At 36.1% G+C, this 17,997-nt stretch overlaps 1 non-coding gene across 1 annotated transcript; it reads right to left on the minus strand.

The window, feature by feature from the left end:
* Nucleotides 1-6,248: 6,248 nt before the first annotated feature.
* TRNAN-AUU (transfer RNA asparagine (anticodon AUU)) lies at nt 6,249-6,320 on the minus strand. Its single transcript has one exon. It is a non-coding gene; the product is annotated as a tRNA-Asn (tRNA).
* Nucleotides 6,321-17,997: the final 11,677 nt, after the last annotated feature.

Below are 17,997 nucleotides of genomic sequence, written 5' to 3' on the forward strand. Positions count from 1 at the left end.
TGGTTAGACGCACCCTTTCGAGTATAATATTATGGTCAAAACTGCAACGTAGTTCACGTAATCAAAGTCTTAGAGGAGGAGTACAATTCCTCCATGAAGATAGTGAAATATTTTGTTTCATCACATCTTTTGGAGAATTGTGTATATATTTCAAGAAATTTCAGTTATATATACCTAAAATTAAGTAGTTAGAATCATCGAAACTAAAATTGTCAGACGCTCTTCCGTCAATAGAACAAGTGTCATTATCACTGAATCAAGCACAAGAGGGGCCAGTTACAGAAAGGATCAAAGATAAACTGACAAGTGTTCTAGAGAAGAATCTAGATAAGCAGAAATATGTAGAGGCGCATTACTCACTCAAGAAGGCACAAACAACGCTGATATCGCATGTCTTCAATTTGCATTCATTACGCTATAAATTAGTTGTACAGTACATTGTACACTGTATGTACTGTATATAAATTGTAAATTAAGCATTTATGCACAATTAAATAACGTAATCATTATTTATTTCATAAATATTGTGAAGTGTGTTCTTCAGTCACGTTTAATAGCTTCTGAATCATCTTGCATTTGTGAATATCTGATTTGTTTACAGATAAAGCTGCCAGCTTAACGACTCTACCCGATTCCATATAGTCCAGGTCACTTTACATGATGTGTACTCACTAAACTCCCTCTCCCTAGTGATAATGGTAGTGGTAATTTTCGTGGTGATGGTGGTGGTAGTGGTGGTAATGGTGGAAAACGAACATGACAGTAACTTCGACGACGACAACGTTGAAAATTGTAAATCTGAAGACTATTCTATTTCGAATCTCCCTCAACAGTATCTTGTTAATTAAATTAAACATACATCTTGATTACACAACTTTCAACACTGTATCACTTCGGAATATAAGGTGTGTATATATATATATATATGCTTTCACGTGTTAATTAACTACGTACTCAACAAGGTAATCTATTTAATTAACGCGTATAAGCATATATATATTATATATGTATATATATACGTTATATTCCTAAATTAAATACTTTGGCAACTAATTACTCATTATCACTCTCAGTTGTAAGAAAGCCGTCTCTATAATTATGTTAAACGTGTAAGGACCAATTTCACCAGCATGTTACTAATTCACAATTAACTAATTTATTGTAATTTAACTTAAGTACGGGAGTTAAATAGTATTTAATTCGTTTGCACTTCACCAAACTAATACACATTTAAAATAAAGTCAATTAATTTAATTCGCAATTAAGTCATCACGGCCTTCGGACATAGTGAAATCATAATTCCGAAGGCCATATTCCTTTTTAATGCAAGCAGTGACCTATATAATATAGTGAGTTCATTTGTTATATTACGACAAGAAAATGACGTGATAAACAGGGGTAACCTCAATACATATTAGAATCACCGGAAACGAAAAGACTTATGGGTAGACTTTAGAAGAAAAGAAGAAAGGTTGGAAATAAGTAGAAAGAGATTTCAATGCAAGGAAACCTCATCCCATGTCTTGAGCAATATATTGAAGACAAAATCGGGGTAATAAGAAAGTAAATGCAAATAAATATCATGAACAAGCAAAATAGAAAGACTTTATCGATTTACGCTATTCTAATTCCTTCAAACGTAATATTAGTTCTAAATAATAAACATGTCATTTATATTAGGCCTACTTTAGTTGCCGTATTTTAGGCAACCAAAGATTGATTAAACGTTTCTTCAATAAATGTATCATTTAAATAATATTATGAAGTACTTAGGCCTAACTTTACTGCCAGTTGGAAATTCTAAATCACCGTCTGTAATATTCAAAATATGCGATGCTTGTGTCTTGCTTAGCTTAAACTGCATTTGCAAATCGTTTTCGTCCATTATATTAAAATAATCTTCTATTTCGGAAATTATCTTCGCCTGTCTTGGTGATAAATCATCATTTTTAAAAATTTCAAGTTCATCGTTGTCCTCGCCATAATGAAAATGATTGTCGTTAATGCATGATTATTTATTTAAATTACCAAATATTGATCAATTAACTTAAATGTAGTTTAATGAGCGCTTAAAGCCAAATTTATGTTGGTGAAATGCATTGTCCATTTAAGGATCAATAATTATAAAGTAACAATTAAAGTTAAATAAGCTTGGTGAAATCGGCCCTAAAACAGACTACATTAATCATTATCTGAGCAAGTTGCGTCAGTTCCTTGACACCGAAGTTTTTCTAAGCTACACCCTCCCTGAGATCCTTATAGGAGAATCCTCTCCTACTCATTTCCTCCTCTCACTTGATGCCCATCTTTCATCATTTGTATGGAACTATTTTCATCACCGTGTTTCAGAGAAACTCAACATGACTAACACTATTTAATAGCATATTATTTAAGGATTTTGCCTATTGTCACGTTAACAATAATTTTAAAAGCTGAAAGACTTACACCACCGCCGATGACGTAGTCAGGAGAAACGAGGGTCGTTGAAGTCTGCCATCCAAATACGGACGATGATGGTAGTTCCAATGACACTGAACTTTGACTTCTGCATCACAACGTGGGACTCTTCTGAGCCGACAACTTACATGTTTTCACGCCTACCAACCCTGCGTTTTCTTAAAAGCTGTCGAGTTCAATTTCTCCACACAATAGTTTATAACACAAAGATGCCGGAATTCTGGTCTTTTTTTTTTACAGTATCATTACAAAGTGTCAGTTTTTTTCATTTAATTTAAAAGTTACCGCTGACTGAGGTTCTGTCTGATATATACATCTATCAGGCAGTACATCTCACTTGACGATATGTGTCAGAGGAAGAACAATTTTACATACATACATACATACATACATACATACATACATACATACATACATACATACAGTCGGCCTGGTTGGCGCAGTTGTTATAGCGCTGGACTTCTATACCCGAGGTTGCGGGTTCGATCCCGGACCAGGTTGATGGCATGTAAGTGTGCTTAAACGCGACTGGCTCATGTCAGTAGATTTACTGGTATGTAAAAGAACTCCTGCGGGACAAAATTCCGGCACAGCGGCGACGCTGATATAACCTCGGCAGTTGCGAGCGTCGTTAAATAAAACATAACATTTAACATTTACATACATACATACATACATACATACATACATACATACATACATACATACATACATACATACATACGTGTTCTGTCCATGGGCAGGTCTTTCACTGCAAACCCACCATTCTCCAATCTTTCCTATTTTCTGCCTTCCTCTTAGTCTCCGCATATGATTCACATACTGTATCTTAATGTCGTCTATCATCTGATATGCTCTTGTGCCCCGAACTCTTCTCCCGTTCACCATTCCTTCCATTGCATCCTTCAGTATGCAGTTTCTTCTTAGCCAGTGACTCAACCAATTCCTCTTTCTCTTTATGTTCAGCTTCAGCATCATTCTTTCTTCATCCACTCTTTCCAACACAACTTCATTTCTTATTCTGTCTGTCCACTTCAGACGTTCCATCTTCTCCATAATCACATTTCAAAAGTTTCTATTCGTTTCTCTTCACTTCGTCGTAATGCCCATGTTTCTGCCCAATACAGTGCCACACTTCCACACAAAGCACTTCACTAGTCTCTTCCTTAGTTCTTTTTTCCAGCGATTGTATGCATCTGAAGTCTAATTAGTATAAAATGTAGCTAGTCGGCGATGTATGCAATGGAGGAGGAAAGGAACTGACCACCCTACCTCATTATCTTCTGGCTTAGTTGCCTCAAATGGTGTCTTACTGGTATCACTTATGAGGTTCAGATCTACTTTCTAACAGTTGACTGAACAACAAACAATCAACAATTTTAAAAGTAACTTTCTGATTTGGTGATATTAAACATTATGACAGAAGGAATAAAGAATTTGCAAATGAAGGATGGTTATGACATAAAAATCTAACAAGATACTATCTAAAAACGTTACGAAACTCAGATATGACTTACAATTACATTATGCTTTTTGCACACAAGCGAAAGAGTAAATACCATTCTAGAACAAAACGATTCTGAGATAGATTATGATATAATCTGTAAGTCAATAATTACAGAGCTTTATTTCTACAGAAAATACGAAAGCTACTTAGTGGCTAATTGAGCAGGACAGCATTCTTACCATAGAGATCTAATAAAACAATTTCTGGAAGTATTGGAAAGACAAACGTACAAAATATAAGCAATAGACATTCGAGAAAGGTAGAAACTTCTGTAATGTAGGTTATAATATATAGCGCTGATAAATGCACGAAGTTAATTTTGCGCTAACCGCCTAGTTAGATCTGTCTAAAGACTAGCTGACCCGGGTTCGATTCCCAGCGGGTTCAGGATTTTCGTGTAAAATTTCTACCTTGGAACTAGGAGAGATGGTGGCACACAACTTCTAATCGCTAGGTTGTGCACCAATATACTTGGGTTAAATCCCAAAACTATCCGCAGTGGGTATGAAGAGAAGCCATAGCTTATGTCACTGTTGACAGTGAGTCGTCCGTCGGAAGGCAACGTTAAGCCTGGTGGCCCCTTTGGTACTATTCGACAGAAGTAGGCTACGTGCCGGCACCAGGTTTCTCCTTCTCCCTTCCCAAGCTTCATCATCATTCTCACCCATTCTCTACACTACAATTACACCAACACTTACACATATACTCATCTTAGTACATGACATAACTCTCCCGTCGAAATGGTGTGCAACTTGAAAATGGGTCACAGTCCTGTCATCCATTCGCAATATACGGAACTCGAATCACGTAAGTGAAGTGGGCAGGCATTTGATATATATATATATATATATATATATATATATATATATATATATATATACACACACACACACACACACACACACACACACACACACACACACAAACAATTTTACGCCAAAAACTCGATCGTGTTATGGTTTTGCTTGTCTGTCATTTATTCGGGAAGTCCGGGGTTGAATCCCAAGAGCTGTCTATCCTGAGTTGGATTTTTCAACATATATCATCGTCCTAAAAGTATCGCACTGCACTGGCTGAAGACATTATCATCTGTCGAAGAACAAATGGAATAGGTGTTAGTTGAAGCACGGTGAAGCCTATAAATGCCCGAAAATGTGTTAATCTTAAGGATTAAGCCAATACATAATACAAAAGCGGGTGATTGGTTCAATTTGATATAGAGCATACAAATATATAATTAATACTGAATTGATAAATATTATGTGCACATTTAATTTTAATGAAATTAAGCCTATAGTAGCCTTTAATTCAGGGCAGCATTATGTTTGACGCTAATACTATTATGAAAGCTAAGTCCTGAGTCTCTAAGTGACTAAGGTGGCTGAGTAGTCAGATATTGAGCCTGTTATGCAGGCAGTCCAGGTTGAGCACCAGTCAAGTCCCGGTCAATTATGGAATTTTTCCATAGTGACACCAGCGAATAGGAATTATAAAGAATGGACACTTCGCGTCGGTACCTTTGATGTAGCCGGACCGATTTCAATGGTCTTCAAGCCAGCTAGAGCGTCAGATTCTGCTTTCTCCCTAGAGTTGGCGCTGACATCACACCAGCTAGCATAGCAGTCGACACAGCGGAAATATAACACATATAATTAATACATCTAGGTACATTATGTACTCAAATAAAATAAATTGGATCCATAAAATAATAAATCCTTCATTAACTGTAATGTCTAGACTCTAGAGTTCCTTTATAATGAGAGTTCAGACGTTGACCCCAACAACAATTAAAATATGCAATGATTTGATAGCGCTGAAAACGGAAAAACAAAACTCTCACGAGAAGTAAAACCATATATGTACCTATATTATATTATATATAAATATTAAACGAATTCGATACTTAATTTTATAATGTATTATATTATGCAAATCTAGTCTTTCAGGTGAAGCTCCCTGTAAAGCAGATTTGAATAATTTCAAGGGAAAAATTGTTCCGGAGCCGGGTATCGATCCCGGGACCTCTGGTTGAACGTACCAGCGCTCTACCACTGAGCTACCCGGGAACTCCACCCGACGCCGTCTCCACTTTTCCCTTTATATCCACACAACTCGCGTGGGCTGACGAAACGCCAGAGACCCACAACGAGTGCACACAATCTATTTGTGACTTGGAATTGTGGTTTTCTGTTAACGTACACAGTAACGTATGTATTATGCAAATCTAGTCTTTCAGGTAAAGCTCCCTGTAAAGCAGATTTGAATAATTTCAAGGGAAAAATTGTTCCGGGGCCGGGTATCGATCCCGGGACCTCTGGTTGAATGTACCAGCGCTCTACCACTGAGCTACCCGGGAACTCCACCCGACACCGTCTCAACTTTTCCCTTTATATCCACACAACTCGCGTGGGCTGACGAAACGCCAGAGACCCACAACGAGTGCACACAATCTCTGTGTGTCTTGGAATTGTGGTTTTCTGTTAACGTACACAGTAACGTATATATTATGCAAATCTAGTGTTTCAGGTGAAGCTCCCTGTAAAGCAGATTTGAATAATTTCAAGGAGACGGTGTCGGGTGGAGTTCCCGGGTAGCTCAGTGGTAGAGCGCTGGTACGTTCAACCAGAGGTCCCGGGATCGATACCCGGCCCCGGAACAATTTTTCCCTTGAAATTATTCAAATCTGCTTTACAGGGAGCTTCACCTGAAAGACTAGATTTGCATAATATATTACGTTACTGTGTACGTTAACAGAAAACCACAATTCCAAGTCACACAGAGATTGTGTGCACTCGTTGTGGGTCTCTGGCGTTTCGTCAGCCCACGCGAGTTGTGTGGATATAAAGGGAAAAGTTGAGACGGTGTCGGATGGAGTTCCCGGGAAGCTCAGTGTTAGAGCGCTGGTACGTTCAACCAGAGTTCCCGGGATCGATACCCGACCCCGGAACAATTTTTCCCTTGAAATTATTCAATGTATTATATTATTTTATAATATAATTTATGACATCTGAAATATAAAATATTATTATTACAACTAGTTTGTCACTGAGAAATCAGGAAAAGCTGTTAACTTGAATTTATTTGAAGCAAAGCGTTACTGGATTATGCAATGAGGTAGGCGATGTTTGGATCCTGTGTCTCAACTCTATTCTCAATTATTATGTTAGCGTATGCTCGATTACACTACCTCTAGCGCTTGAAAGTGGAACTACCCGCTGGCGCACAGAGAAACAAAACACAGGAAAATTAGCTCAGTGTCCATTCTTTATGATCCCTATTCGCTGGTGACACTTTGTGGCGGACAAGATCGCAGTTGGGGTTTTTTCTCCGCGTTCTCGCCGGCTGGCGACGCACGGAGGGGGATGGACTAGGAACGAATGGAGAAAATACTCGAAACTAGAGTACACAGCGAACCTTAGTGTAGTCAGCCAGTGTGGGTTTGGAAATGCGCAATAGGTCTTGGAAGGTCGCAGTGCTGGCTGTAGTGGCCCCTCGCGAAATTTCATTTCAATCCATTTCATTCCGTATCTCATAGCCGTACCTTGAGTTATGTCACATGTTGGAGTCCTCTACTGGAAATAAGTCAAAAACTTTTCATGTCGTTGCTCCTAAACTAAAGAAGTTGCAGATACGCCTCTTTTTGTGGGTTTAATTTATATACGGAAGTTACGCCTTTTCGCCTGCAAGGCTGTGGTATATCTCTACTCTTGTCGTTATCTGTATTCGTAATATTTAAGACTATAAACCTGAACATCGCTACGTATAATTAGCAGACTCTAGTGAATATCCGCATTGAGAAGTAAAATGAGTTAAGTTAGTCTCAAAATAAGGCCGCAGTGTTATAAATGGGTAGAAAAAGAGTGAAACCGAAGGCAATCAAGATCTTTAACTCTCCTTATTGACGTCCATACATCAGTAAGTAATGTTAAATATAAAAACTGGTCAAATGACAATGCAGTCCCCGATCTAAGCTTAGATAACAGATATCACTCATAGAGCAATTACAATAATGTTTCTCAATCGCCCGCAAACAAACACCATAACGATAATTTTCTCAGCGCGCATGTGGATAGTAAACACTAAATAAAATAAGTCGACCCGTTGCATTGCATAGGTATAATATGATTCTTGTTTTTCCACTTATTGCTAGCATTAAAGGTTACCTCGATTCAAAGTAACACTCTTAGATTTATATTAAACGTCAAACTTGGGCTTGATCGAATTATTTCAATTTAATAACAATTTTTATTAACACACTATTTTCACTCATAGATTCATTCATTCATAATATTCTGACCAAGGGCAGGTCTTTCACTGCAAACCCAGCATTCTCTAATCTTTCCTTTTTTTTCGCGTTCCTCTTAGTCTCCGCATACAATCCATGGATCTTAATGTTGTCTATCATGTGATGTTTTCTTCTGCCTCGAACTTTCCTTCCATTCATCATTCCTGGTTCGATCCTGGGCCAGGTCGATGGCATTTAAGTGTGCTTAAATGCGACAGGCTCATGTCAGTAGATTTACTGGCATATAAAAGAACTCCTGCGGGACAAAATTCCAGCACACCGGCGACGCTGATATAACCTCGGCAGTTGCGAGCGTCGTTAAATAAAACATAACATTATCATTTCATCATTCATTCCAGTACATCCTTCAGTAGACAGTTTCTTCTCAGCCAGTGACCCAGTCAATTCCTTTCTCTTCATGATCAGTTTCAGTATTATTCTTCCTCCATCCATTCTTTCTAGCACAGCTTCATTTCTAATTTTATCTGTCCATTTTACACGCTCCATTCTTCTTCATATCCACATTTCAAATGCTTCTATTCGCTTCTCTTCACTTCGTCGTATTATAATGTCTATGTTTCTGCCAATACAATGCCACACTCCACACAAAAGCACCTCACTAGTCTCTTTCTTAGTTCTTTTTCCAGAGGTCCGCAGAAGACGCTCCTTTTTTATTTTAAAACCTTCCTTTTCCAGCAGCTCATCTTACTGTTTACAGCACACCCCAAGTATTTGAAGCTGTTCACTAATTCCACTACCTCGTTTCGAATTCGCAAGTTTATCTCCTCTAGTTTTCTTCCGATAACAGTGATTTTCGTCTTGTTTGCATTTATCTTCATCTCATACTGCTCAAGCTGTCATTTAGCTCCAGTAGCACGTCCCTTAGTATTGTCTCCTCATTTGCTAACAACGCCATATCATCAGCAAATCTTATGCGTTTTATGTTCCTACTAGCCTACAGTATCACTAAATCTTCCAAGTAGATGTTAAACAAGGTAGGTGATAAAGGGCATTCTTGTCGCACTCCTCTTCCTATTCGACTTCCCTCTGACATTTCTTCTCCTATCCTGACTTTGATTCTTTCACTTCTACATTTTAAAAGTCTAAATCCTTATCTGAACTCTTTTCTCGATTTAGTTCACAAAGCGTGGAAGAATAATAATAATAATAATAATAATAAGAAAATTTGACGTTTAGCTCTTCAAATTTTCTTTTTATCACTCAGAGAAAATAAGCAATATGCAGAGGATATTTAGGTTTCATAGATAACAATTAATATAAATAATTAAATAAATTAATATAATTAAATATCGGAAATGCGTGTTATTATTCGGTTGAGAAGCTTGTATCATCCAGTCTGCTCTCAAAAAAGCTGAAAGTTAGAATTTATAAAACAATTATATTACCAGTTTTTTTGTATGATTGTGAAACTTGGACTCTCACATTGAGAGAAGAGCAGAGGTTAAGGGTGTTTAAAAATAAAGCACTTAGGAAAATATTTGGGACTATGAGGGATGAAGTTACAGGAGAATGGAGAAGGTTACACAATGCAGAACTGCAAGCATTTTATTCTTCACGTGACATACTCAGGAATATTAAATCCAGAAGTTTGAGATGGGCAGGGCATGTAGCACGAATGAGCGAATCCAGAAATGCATATAGAGTGTTAGTTGGGAGGCCGGAGGGAAAAAGACCTTTGGGGACGCCGAGATGTAGATGGGAGGATAATATTAAAATGGATTTGAGGAAGGTGAGATATGATGGTAGAGACTGGATTAACCTTGCTCAGGATAGCGACTGATGGCGGGGTTATGCGAGGGCGGCAATGAACCTGCGGGTTCCTTAAAAGCCATAAGTAAGTAAGTAAGTAAGTAAGTAAGTAAGTAAGTAAGTAAGTAAGTAAGTAAGTAAGACAACAATTAATTTGTTACAGGAAGTCTGTGTGTAACGTCCTGAACGCTTTAGTAAATATGGTGAGATGATTTTAGGAAATTAAGTAATATGTTTTGAGGTTTATTTCCTCTATAGCCAATAATTAAACTTATGTTTTAATCATTAATTATTCATCATAAATTAATTACGTACACTTACGAAGGGAGAAAAGCGACTGATGATGTCTGGAAGCGAAAACAGCCTGCTAACCGACAACTGTCACCAAAATTGGACGACTACAAGTAAATAATATCTTCCTGCTTTCTCCAACACAAACCATAGGAAAGTAGTTTGTACCAACTGTTAAGTCCTCTCTGAGTACTTATTTATTACTATAGTTATATTTAGAAGCATATATTGTACACGGTATCTTTCGAAATGAGGGTTTTGAAAGAGACACCCATACAGCAAAGAAGTCGCTCTCATTTATGTTTTACCACCTCAAAACGTAGAGAAAACGATTTGTAACTACACGCATCACGTTCATTTGTTCGAAATTTTGGAAAATTATTTTACTTTTTTTTTCCCCATCGTCTAGAGGAATTCAGAATTTTAATGTAATAAATATCAAGTATTGCATAGCACTGATAAGGCCTGCTTTAACCTGCAATGTTTGATAACGTTCCCAGCGATCTCCTGCGTCTATTGCCAATTTCATTGGACGAGCATAGGACCGCATTAGCGCAACCACATAACAAGAGTCCTTCCGAGATCTCTTCCCATGCTCCTTGAACGACTTCCCAAATTTCTTCCGGGAGCAAATTGTTGCAAAGGCTAGAAATGGAAAGTGCGTTTTATTAGCCGACAGTAGGTCCACGCACTAGGCGATGTTAGCCTGGGGCCTTGAGGATCATTGTAACACTGTTTATTCATTTTAATTAAATTAAATTCTGATTTATTACATTTTTTTACATTTAGGCTATGGCATTAATTACAGTACGTTACACGTATTTTATACACCTAAAGTAGAAAATCTTTACACGTAACTTTCTAACCATGATACCAGCTCACTGCCTAAACGAGAAGGAGAAAGAAGAAAATACCAACAATAGTGTAAGATGGCATAAGTGGAAAATATAATCATAACGCCTAAATAATGAAATGGCATATATAATTAAAATTTAAAACTCAATCAGTTGTAAGGTCCCCATTTGCTTTATGGATGTGAGAGTAAAAAGGAAACACGAAAGAAAATAAATTTAAAAAACCACAGAATAAAATGTTTACTTCAAACCATACAGAAATCGATGAATGGACCGTGACAACGCTTTTTAGTTCTTTTAAGTGTTCTGGTTATTGTATTGTGTTTCTGTTTAGTGAAGGATTTTAGATAAGGGCGCAAACAGCCATAGTAACTGATACGCCCTTTTTAAACGCAACTAACTCCATGAAAGGTAACATTTTACACTCTGAAATTAGGATGAAATTTAATGTTGAGTCCACAATTAAGTGTATTAAAAAGTTGATTCAGATAATTATTCGTAAAATCTTCTACTTTCTTTAATGAGCCATTGTCTTGAGAAATCTTACTTCCATAAGCCGAACCTCAAGATAGTTAAGAAAAGACGCTAAGTTAGTTTTTAAAATATTGGACTAATCTTGCAATCTTTTTGTTTACCAACTCAAATGGACTGGTCGACTCCTCAGACTTTTGAACAAATATTCTTCAAACGAGTTATTCCATTTCTATACCTTCTAGTTTCTTAGTATAACCACAATTGAAACTTATTGTTTATATTACTTAATACTTGAAACATATTAAACACATAAATATTAAAATAATTCATATTTTTATGATATGCAAATGCGATGGCAGGGATATTCAGTCCCGGCAAAAGCGTTGGTATTTCCTGTTTTAGAGAATGTTTGTGAAACCCTCTCAGCATCTTTAAGCAGTGGAATGCATAAAAATACTTGACTACCGTCCTTTATTTATTTATGACGTAATATGTAATTAACATGTCATCGATGGTCCTTGAATTGCTAGGAAGTAACATGTCTCTGTTCTGTCATAATTTATCCTACGCTTCTTGGTACAATGACTAAGTCAGAATGTTGAATATGCATGATTTAAAGAATACATGATTAAGAAGTAATTTTATTGTTGTGATTTAGAAAGAGGTTATTAGCTTCAGCAGTCGAGAAAAATCAAAATGTTAAATAATTCGATCATAACAACAATAATCACAATAGTGTCTTTAAAACAAACTCATTGGCATACATAACTCCCTATGAGTTTAAAGTCTCCTAAAACAAGAAATACAGTAAGCGACAATAAATTTATCAACAATAATCTCACTGGAGGTTTTGATTTACAGTATCTAGAGAAAATAAAAACTCGAGTGGGATTTAATTGACTATTACACGATTAGAAGAAATTATATAAAGATTAGAAGAAATAAAGTATTCTAATACAATAAAATATATATTAATTGACTTACTAAAATTCTATTTCACTAATGTTAGCTTCACCAAAACGTTTGAACGGAGCCGCCATTTTCAGTTAACCATCTATGCGGTAAACAATTGACAATCGCAAAGCATGTTTTATAGTCCCGTGAAGAATTTGCAGTTTGAAATGTTAGCAAACAAAGAAACAAATGCCAGAGAGGTGATAAAAACAGAAGAAAGTATATTAAGATTAGAAGAAATAAACTACTCTAATACAATAAAATATATATTAATTGACTTACTAAAATTCCATTTCACTAGTGTTACCTTCACCAAAACGTTTGGACGGAGCCACCATTTTCAGTTGAGTATCTATGCGGGAAACAAATGACGGTAGCAAAGCATGTTTTATAGTACCGTAAAGAATTTGCAATTTGAATTGTTGGCAAACAAAGAAATAAATGCTAGAGAAGTGATACAAACAAATGCTAGGGAAGTGATATAAATAAATGCTAGGGAAGTGATAAAATTGTAGCAATAAACATCCATGATTGGTTGAAACATTTCTTTTAGTACCGTTTTATTGGTCAAGAGTAGTATGACGTAGTAAAAAGTGTAATAATCACAGAAAAATTAATTTAGCTAATACGCTTAACGGAATAGTTGTAGAAAAAATCAACACTTATATTCGAATATTCGATATTGATGTGAGAAGACCTAGAAGACGCTAGGACAATCTCTGAGCGGTATGGAACATGAGGTTCACCGTGAAGTATATGAAGGTAACTGAATTAATTTTCGGCAGGGGGACACTACGGCTCAGCATTGCGACCTAGAAAATCTACTGCGCTAAACCTCGACCTAGGCTCATTTTCAAGCCACACCGGCTGACTACAGTAAGGTTCGCTGCGTATCCAGGATTTGAACAGGAAAGCTCACTCCTCTCTAAAGCAGTCCTTCCATGCGTCGCCAGCCGACATTCGGGCAATGCTATGAAATGATGAGCGAATGCAGAAATGTTGACGGAATGATGTTAATATTCAGTACCTTCGCTACACAAAAGCCTAAATGCCACATAAATTAATGAAAAAAAGGTTCAGCAATAAGTTTGTGGAATCTGCAACAATCACCCGTCGAATAATACTATCTATAACAGAACTCATACATAACCCCTTATTGACCAGTGGAAGCAGAACTCATATTTTCATTTTCTCAGAAAACTGTAATTTTGGATACCTGTTACATTATTGGACAATTTTCAATTTGTCTAAAATATTATACACAGGTCTACGTCATTTGTAGATATAATAATAATAATAATAATAATAATAATAATAATAATAATAATAATAATAATACGAGGTAACAACAGCGTCGTACAATTTCCGAATACCAGACTCTCGCCTTCCACCAAATCAACTGTGAAACTATCTATTCTGATGGCAGCAAACATATTCTATTTACTACATTCCACCATATTATAAATACAATCCTCTTCCAGTTCAAAAAAAAATACTACACTGATATTAACAAATAATGATAGACAATAATGATCATAACAATCCAAATGCCTCAGTAGACGAGTCTTATTAAAACACACCGGGTCAAGGAGGACTATTATGATAAAAAAATCAATCTTTTGCTGTTATTTTTCTATCAAAGATTTTTCAAGAAACTAAACTGCCTTTTTTGTTAATACATTTATGAGGCTGATAATATATTATATATTATGATATAACTTAGTCTGTATTGCTAAAATAAATTAAAATACGTTTTTAAATAATGAAATACCCTTGAATAGTTTCTCGAAAAATCTTTGATATGATGCTTTATGTCCAAATAATTTTTATGTGTAATTAAATGGATTGAGAACAGAACAAAAGAATAAAATACAATATTCTGGTCACGAGACAATCATATACTTTGTCTTTTCGAAACTTACTTCCAAACCTCTCTCTTTACTTGCTTCAAGTAAAATTCCCCTATTTTCCCTAATATTTTGTGGATTTTCTCCCAACATATTCACGTCATCCGTATAGACAAGCAGCTGATGTAACCTGTTCACTTTAAAGAGCAGTTTTAAATTGTGAAACTGAGTCTTTGGTACATTTTAAAATCTGTATGTAATTAACCCGACTTTTTTTTCCTGTATCATATTAGCCCTATTTGACCCTAGGTATACTTCGAAAGTTTCTGTCATGGTGACTGTTAACTTAAAAACAATTTGGAACATCAACCACTTAAAAACTAAATTCAGAAAAGTTGAAAGCAGAACAAGTTTCAGCTGCGTAATTCAACCATTTTATCAGCAATAGATGTAATACAAAAATCGCCTAAAACATAAATGTTAAAATTACCTTTAACAACTAATGTTTCCTGCAGAACAAGAAGTGTAACATTACAGACATGCTATATTACAGTTTAGTAAAGTTTAATGTTGATATTCCAACAAAAATACCGACAGAACCGAAGCAACAGCAGCAGCACTATAATAATAATAATAATAATAATAATAATAATAATAATAATAATAATTTTCCATTTGATTCAACTACTGTCAGTTTTTGATGCACTCCTATTGTCCCATATTTCAATCGTGTTACAATCTAGATTTTAAATAATAACAATGAGTGATGAAATGATACGAGGAAGTTAAAGATAAGAAACCGCAGAAGTATTACAAGAAAATTATTCTTTATAATAAATTACATTGTAACTCCGTAAGTTCTGAATCTGAGCCTTACAGCGTGAAGGCAAAACCATTCTGCTAACGGTTTCGGTGTGTCTAATGTTCAAGAACTGTTTACAAGGTAAAGAAGCATCAGTCATTTGTGTACTTCATAATGCGTACCCCCGCAGCGTTTTAACTGATGGATGGTACAGCGCTGTACAGTTCAACTGCTTGTTGCACTGTCAGGTAATTTGTCTGAGTAGAAAACGTTCGACCTTTTGCGTCCGTAAACTATTGTAATTTATTAAATTTACGATCAAGCGTGTTCACTCTGTTGTTTGTATTTTCAAGTAGGCCTTCTGCGATGTGCTGTACATTATAAAACTACATATACAAATTTTGTATTATAACATATTTATCAACTCTGATAGAGGTCCTAGCTGATATGTACATATACGGAAATAAAAGAAATTTCGCTTACAACACACTGCGCATGTGCAGTAAACAAGAGCTCTTGTATATATCCTACTTGTGGACAATCGAGTGAAATTGTTGCCTACATACAGGTGGATTCCCATCAAGAATCGCTGAAAATTTTAATTCCGTATCTGTACATCTATTATCAGGCAGAATAACTCACTTGACGATATGTATTAGAGGAAGAACAATTGCTTGTATGCATCTGAAGTTTGACTAGTGTAATATGTAGCTAATTGCCGATGTATGCATTGGAGAGGGAAAGAAACTGGCCATCTTATCCCTTTATTTCCTGGCCTAGTTGCCTTGTAACTCATAAGTGGTGTCACTTGTGAGGTTCAGACCTATCTTCGAACAATTGACTAAAAAAACATATTTATTACTTATTCACTTACTTATGGCTTTTAAGGAACCCGGAGGTTCACTTCCGCCCTCACATAAGTTTGCTATCGGTCCCTATCCTGAGCAAGAATAATCCATCCCTAGCATCATATCCCAACTCCCTCAAATCCATTTTATATTATCCTCCCATCTTCGTCTCGGCCTTCCTCCAAGTGTATTTTTCCATCCGGCCTCCCAACTAACACTCTATATGCATTTCTGGATTCGGCCATACGTACCACATACCCTGTTTACCTCAAACGTCTGGATTTATTGTTCCTAATTATGTCAGGTGAAGAATACACTGCTTCCAGTTCTGCGTTGAGTAACTTTCTCCAATCTTCTGTAACTTCATCCCTCTTTGCTCCAAATATTTTCCTAAGCACCTTAATCGCAAACACCCTTAACGTTTGTTCCTCTCCCTAAGTGAGAATTCAAATTTCAAAACCATACAGAACAACCGGTAAAATAACTGTTTTATAAATTATTATTTTCAGCTTTTGAGAGCAGACTGAATGACAAAAGCTTCTCAACCGAATAATAACAGGCATTTCACATTTATTCTGCATTTAATTTCCTCCTGAGTGTCTGCCAGGTTAAATAAATCATTATTATTATTATTATTATTATTATTATTATTATTATTTATATTTGTTACGATTGCTCCAAGATATTTGAATTTTTCCACCTCTTCAAAGGATAAATTTCGAATTTTTGTATTTCCATTTTGTACAACATTCTGGTCACGAGACATAATCATAAACTTTTTTTCCGAAATTTACTTCCAAACCTCTCTCTTTACTCGCTTCAAGTAAAATTCACATGTTTTCCCTAATCGTTTGTGGATTTTCTCCTAACCTATTCACGTCATCTGCACAGAAGCAGCTGATTTAACCTGTTCACTTCCAAACCTTCTCTCTTATCTTGGACATAATATTCTAGATAAGCTAGAGTAATGTTAAAAAGTAAAGGTAATAGTGCTTTAGTCCGCAGTGAATTGGAAAAGCATCGGACAGAAACTGACTTATACGGACTCTACTGTACGTTTCACTGAGACACATTTTAATTAATCGAACTAGTTTCTTGGGAATATCAAATTTAATAAAATATCATACAAAAAACACAACATAACTGATGTTTAGCTTATTATATATTTTGTTTTACTTGGTTATTTAACGACGCTGTATCAACTACAAGGTTATTTAGCGTCAATGAAATTGGTGATAGCGAAATAATATTTGGCGAGATGAAGCCGAGGATTCGCCATAGATTACCTGACATTTGCCTTACGGTTGGGGAAAATCTCGGAAAAAAACCCAACCAGGTAATCAGCCCAAGCGGGAATCGAACCCGCGCCCGAGCGCAACTCTGGATCGGCAGGCACGCGCCTTATCCGACCGAGCTACGTGAGTGAGAAATAACAGGAAAAATTTGCCTGAAGCCCTTTATCATATACGGAATGCCGTAATTCTGTGGCATGAGTCTCCCAGCTTTACTTCATTCACAAGGTAAGCCATGCTGAGGATTTTATTTATCGTCTCCCGTCGGGCTTGAATCCGCGAACATCTGTTCGAACGACTACCATGGTAATCGTCACACTACCGAGAACGACAATCACTATTTAATGAAAGTAAGTCTGCAATAACCAAAACTAATTAACTAAATTGTTCAACAATATTAATTTGTTTTGACTACGAATGTACGTAACCATTTTATACCGTTAGACGACTATGTAGTAACGTTTTACAGCGATTTAAAATGGCAATTCACGTTTCATTAGAATACATAATAATGAAGCAGTTTTGTACGTAGGATGAGATTTCTGGACCACTTCACAGAAATGATATTGCAGAGAAAATAAATGTGACGTGAATACGAATTTAAAGCAGGTCGATA

The sequence above is a fragment of the Periplaneta americana genome, chromosome 1, assembly GCF_040183065.1.
Source record: "Periplaneta americana isolate PAMFEO1 chromosome 1, P.americana_PAMFEO1_priV1, whole genome shotgun sequence".
Lineage (NCBI taxonomy): Eukaryota > Metazoa > Arthropoda > Insecta > Blattodea > Blattidae > Periplaneta > Periplaneta americana.